At 37.8% G+C, this 6,105-nt stretch overlaps 2 non-coding genes across 2 annotated transcripts; both read right to left on the bottom strand.

The window, feature by feature from the left end:
- Positions 1 to 5,691: 5,691 nt before the first annotated feature.
- On the bottom strand, positions 5,692 to 5,773 carry TRNAS-UGA (transfer RNA serine (anticodon UGA)). Its single transcript has one exon. It is a non-coding gene; the product is annotated as a tRNA-Ser (tRNA).
- Positions 5,774 to 6,006: 233 nt separating this feature from the next.
- TRNAS-AGA (transfer RNA serine (anticodon AGA)) lies at positions 6,007 to 6,088 on the bottom strand. The gene has a single exon. It is a non-coding gene; the product is annotated as a tRNA-Ser (tRNA).
- Positions 6,089 to 6,105: the final 17 nt, after the last annotated feature.

Below are 6,105 nucleotides of genomic sequence, written 5' to 3'. Positions count from 1 at the left end.
ACTATCTCAGTAAGGGATAGTTATTGTTTTCTCTGTGTGTTTCATACCGAATACCTTTGTGTGTACACTATTTTGCCTACCTGCACTATGTCACTTTTTGAACAAAGAAAAAAACACCACTGCAAAAACATAGATGAATTGTTTGGTGGGGAAGAGAATCTTTTCAACCAAATTGACCAAGTTGAGGAGAGATCCATCTCAGATTGCCAGAGAAATTTGGAGAGACTCTTAAGTAAGGAAATACGAATTAAATGGGAAATAGCTACCCTAGAAAAATACATCAGAGATAAAATAACTCCGAGAGGTCTGAGGCTCTCCAAGTTTCCCTCCTTTGATCAAGATGACAAAACATTTATGGATGAATGGGCAGTGATGTTAGATTCTTTTTCATTCACAATGATGAGAACTTTAATTAAGCGAAGAGAGTATAATTTGGAAAAACTTGATGCAGAAATTAATAAGGAACAACATTTTTTATTAAATCACACTAATTCTGAGAAATATAGGAAAATCACCGACAATCTACAACACACCCTAGAAAAAGTAGAAAAAGATACGATCCAAATTAAAAAGAAAAAATACACACGTGATAGGACTGATTACAATAAGAATGAAGCTTACACATATGGAAACAGAAAACAGCCCATATACAGACAAGGCGATAGAAATAAAGCACAACATTCAGTCAAACACTATCAAAATAACATCCGAAACAGGTACCATGAATCCAATTTCCAAAATGGGCCTAGAAATAGAACAGAACACAGGACAACCAATGACACTAATGAATGGAACCGTCCTAAGGTTTCAAGCACGAGAACAAGAGAACCACATGTGTCGAGGCCATATATCCAAGATATTATCAGAACCCCAATAAGAACAGAAAGAAGGGCAAGATCTGACGAGTTTTTAACGGCCCAAAGTAAAATCCGAAAAAGTACAAGAAGGTTGTCACATATACCTATCTCCAATAGATTCGAGACCTTAGCCAGAACCCCTCAGGAAGGGGATTTTTGGAACCTGAGGAACAGAGTCAAACACAAACCCCAATACCAACAGAGATCACCACAGAAGAGACGGAGAAGTATAGAGGAAGGGGAGTTAGAGGAGGAGCGAACCTTCAGAGGAGAAAAAAGAGACAGACGAAACCAGGAAATATGAAAGATAGAGAAAAACAAGCAGGGATTTTCAACCTAACGCCATATGTCTTGAATTCTCCTCAAATCAAATTGTTACAGAAGGGTTTGAAATTCGCACCAACTAAAAAGCTAAATAAATTCGAGACATATGTTGATTTAAATAAATTTAAGAGGACATTATGTCTAAAGAAATTTTTCCACAAGAACCCCATTTTAACTAATTCCGAAGACCCACAACATGATGTCTATAAACATACTAACTTGAAAGAAAAATCAAAGATCTATCCCAAAAACTTAATATCAGGTGAAATGGTAACATTTGAAAAATTAGTGATGAGAGATATAAATAAAATTAAAGAACCCAATAAACATCAACAGAACCTCACCAGGAAAGAGTGTATGGCCCTGAAGAAATTCCAGAAAGATAATTCAATAATTATAAAACCAGCCGATAAGGGGGGAGGTGTAGTTTTAATGACATTAGATGACTATAATAAGGAATCATACAAATTACTGGAGGACACCAATACCTATATAAAACTAGGAGCAGACCCCACAAAGAATCTCAAGGACAAATTCCATAATTACCTAAATGAAGGACTTACAAATGGGATCTTGAACCAAAAAGAGTTTAATTACTTAAAAATTGATTTCCCAAGAATTCCAGTACTATACCACCTTCCCAAAATCCACAAGAATCCGACTCAACCCCCAGGGAGGCCTATAGTCTCAGGCATTGGTTCTGTGTCCTGTAGATTATCGGAGTATATAGACCAATGCTTGCAACCAATTGTTCAAGGAATACCCAGCTATCTGAAGGATACTGGGGATATATTAAGACACATAGAAGAATTGGTGTGGAACGAAAACTATTTTCTGACCACTGCTGATGTGAGCTCCCTTTACACCAATATTGCACATGATAGGGGCTGTATGGCCACCAGGTTCTTTTTAGAGCAATCAGGTAATTTCCCCCCTGACCATATAGATTTTATTATGCAAGGGATTCTTTTAATTTTAACCAGCAATTACTTCTGGTACGATGGACATTTTTATTTACAGGCCTGTGGAACGGCGATGGGAACGAGGTTCGCGCCCAGCTATGCCAATCTTTTTATGGCATATTGGGAGCTCCAGTTTATCCATCATGGGGCAGGCTGGGCGACGGGCCTCGTTACCTATCGCCGTTACATAGATGACCTGTTTTTTATCTGGGAAGGCACAGAAGAATCACTAACCAACTTCCTTAATACATTGAACAATAATGATTGGGGCATAGCCCTCACTACGGATTTTAACAAAACGAGAGTGAACTTTTTAGATCTTGACATTTTTATTGAAGATAATAAAATCAAAACTAGCACTCATTTTAAAAAAGTAGATGTAAATAGTTTTATTCACACCACGAGCTGTCATTTTACACCTTGGCTTATGGGAATCCCCAAATCCCAATTTATCCGTATAAAAAGAAACTGCACTGAGGAGACTAAATTTATTGAACAGTCGCATAAATTAGAAGGTAAAATGTTGGAAAAAGGATATAAACAAGATGATCTAACCAAAGATCTTAATCAAGTAATGGCAATTAAGAGAGAAACCCTATTAACAGGTAAAGGGATTAATGAGAATAAAGAAAGATTTAATGATAATGACAACATACCTATTTTCTGTAATTACAGTCATGGTAACCGTCATTTTAAAAAAATTATTAATAGACACTAGTCAATCCTAAAGGAAGACCCAGTCCTGTCCACCATTCTACCAGACAAACCCAAGGTGATCTTTAGAGGGGCACCTAACATGAAAAAATTACTAGTAAGGAACCACATTAGAAAACCATGCAGCATAAAGCCAATTGATACTAGGAAAGGTTTCTTTGGTTGTGGAATATGTTTGGCGTGCGGGAACACTGGAAGCAAAAAAAGACATGTAGGGAAATTCAAAAGTACTAAAGAAAATGAAGAGTTCAACATAAACAATCTCATCACTTGCCATTCAACCAATGTAGTGTACCTATTGGAATGTCCATGCGGCCTCAAGTATGTGGGCCGCACAAAACGTAATTTACATATTAGGATAGAAGAGCATATAAGGAACATTAAGAAGGGATATGAAGGACACAGTGTATACAATCATTTCAAGATTACACACAACAGCAATCCTCAGGGGCTCATATTTATGGGCATACACAAAACTTTAGGGAATTGGAGAGGCGGTGATTTTAACAAAATTTTAGCTCAAAATGAAATGAGGTGGATTTTTAGCCTTGAGACTTTACAACCCAAAGGTCTAAATATAGATTTTGAACTCTGTCATTTCCTTTAATTATCTTTAACATATATTTAACACTATCATATTATATCTGCACCAACTGCAAATTTATACCATTTGGTTTTATGTCCTTTTAAAAAATGAAGTCTTGAATTCCAATGGGAGGAGTTTGTTTTGATTGCACTCTCTCATTCAGTAAGTTTTTAATCGACCCCCATTTTGGTAATCCCTTTTATTTTATGTTATATTTGAGGGATACCTCTCTGTTATTGTACCCATCTATTTATTTTACTTTGTTAATATTCATTCCGTTTTTTTTTTTTTTTTTTTTATTAACAATGACATTTGGGAAGATGTTGGAGGGCGGAAGTGATGTCACTTCCGCCAACCACTGCCCATAATGTTTTTTTTATTTTTATTATTAACAATGACATTTGGGAAGATGTTGGAGGGCGGAAGTGATGTCACTTCCGCCAACCACTGCCCATAATGGGTGCTATGCATGACAGCCCCATCCAACCACCAATAGAATTTGTTCTAATCAAGTTTTTTAATTGATTGACAGGCAATTCAGCCAATGCAAGCTTTTTTTACCACAGGTGATCAATATAAGAAATTTTAAAAAGAAAGCCCCATCCAACCACCAAGAGAATTCGTTCTAATCAAGTTTTTTAATTGATTGACAGGCAATTCAGCCAATGTAAGCTTTTTTACTACAGGTGATCAGTATAAGAAATTTGAAAGAGACTCTGACCTTATGATTGGATAATCACACTTCCTGTGACCCCAAAGGGAGGATCCGAATTAACTTTAGAACACTTATAAAGTGGAAGATTCCTGAGGCTACTTCACAGCTACTGAGGAAGCTCATACAAGAGTGAAACGCGTTTAGCTGGAGTTTTGGACTTTTTGGACTTTCTACCTTTTAGCTTATATGCTTTTGAGAAGTCTTAATATTGTTTTTATTATTTTTTATTTTTTATCTCTACAATAAATCGATATTTTTTTATATCAGTCCATATAGTCCTTTCTAGCCTCCAGGAACACTATGTGGGGAATGCTATCCCAATAAATTAGCATATTGCCAACAAACCTCAGAGCCAGGAATTCAAGGCTCTGTCTAAGGTGAGCATAACAATTACTATCTCACTATTTTGTATACACTATCTGTACAATACCACCTATGAGGTTCTCTCTCTCTGCTTGTTCCATATCTCCGGGAGAACATCGTTTGGGATAAAGGGGTGTGTTGCTGCCTCAAGAGCAAAAAGGAGTCACTTACGGAGCCAATAGCTTATAGGCTCCAACCCACGTGAGTGGTTTCAACCAATTGTTACTATTATTCATTTTTTATTTTTGTAAACCATCTGCACTATATTCTCTCTTTTTGTTGTTTTACTTTGTATGTACATTTGGACACATTGTATCACTATGTTGGAGGGGTGAGTATACCCCCTCATTATTTATATTAATATTCATTATAGCGCTCCACTTGCTGGTATATTGTTTATACCTTTTTTCTTATATTTTAAACTTAATGTAGAGCCTTCATTCCCCACAGGAATGCCATCGAAACCAGACACATTGTGACCGAAAGCAAACCAAGCATATAGTCAGTTTTTTCATGAAGGTTTTTCTTGTGCTTAAACCATGACCCTAGCCACTTTCCTGAAATGATAAAAAAGTTATGTGTACTTTGTTTTCTTTTTCTTTTTCCCATCAGGCTTTCTGCTCCAAAGGTCTGCTCCGTCGATCCAACTGAGATTTCTGATCTTTCGTATCGAGAAGGTTGCACTATGCCTTGTTACCTTTTTTATGTTGCTAGGAAATTCCTAAATAGCTTTACATGCCTGAGCAGCCCCTTGAGTGCTGCAGTTAAGTCTTGATAGTTCCTGATAGTCGTGTGGTTTTTAAATCTATTTGATCACATCATGCTAAAAGTGCTTAGACGGTTGGAAGAAGTCCAATGGCAAACAAGTGATCGTCGTGCTTTTCCAACTCTTTGGAGTCCTCCAAGTTGCTAATGGCATTAGGAAATCTCTCTGGAGACATACAAAGGGAAAGCTGGCGCCAGGAGAGACAAGTATGTTTTAGCATTGTAAATGCTGCTTGGGCTCTCTTTTCTTTGGTGAAAATAAAAGTTGCGTCAAACAGTCATTTAAGCCTCAGAATAAAGTAATTGCTGTGAACAAACATGGAGCACGACTGAGACATAACTGAGACAGTGGGGTGTGGAAAAGCAAACTGATCAACAGACTAGCACCCACGTGAACAAGCCAAACATAGTTGGCAGGATTCGAACCTGCGCGGGGAAACCCCAATGGATTTCAAGTCCATCGCCTTAACCACTCGGCCACAACTACACAGGAATGCTTCGAGGGAAACCATTCGAAGAACGGTAGGGTTTGAGGCCCTTCTGATTCCATCTCTTTAGTTTGCGTTAGTGCTTAGGACGGCACGAAACATTCTTCAGCGAGAGAAAAAGAATGGCTGGCAATACAGCGAGGGATAAGTACTCAAACGCACTTTAATACATGCAGACTTTGCATTTCATTGGGTTTTAAAGAATATTCAAGGATGAGGGAAAACAAACCTCCGTAGTCGGCAGGATTCAAACCTGCGCGGGGAGACCCCAATGGATTTCTAGTCCATCGCCTTAACCACTCGGCCACGACTACACGGCGTTTGTGCCCAT

This window comes from Pelobates fuscus, chromosome 12, assembly GCF_036172605.1.
Source record: "Pelobates fuscus isolate aPelFus1 chromosome 12, aPelFus1.pri, whole genome shotgun sequence".
NCBI classification, from domain to species: Eukaryota; Metazoa; Chordata; class Amphibia; order Anura; family Pelobatidae; genus Pelobates; species Pelobates fuscus.
This window is presented reverse-complemented; position numbering and strand designations above follow the sequence as displayed.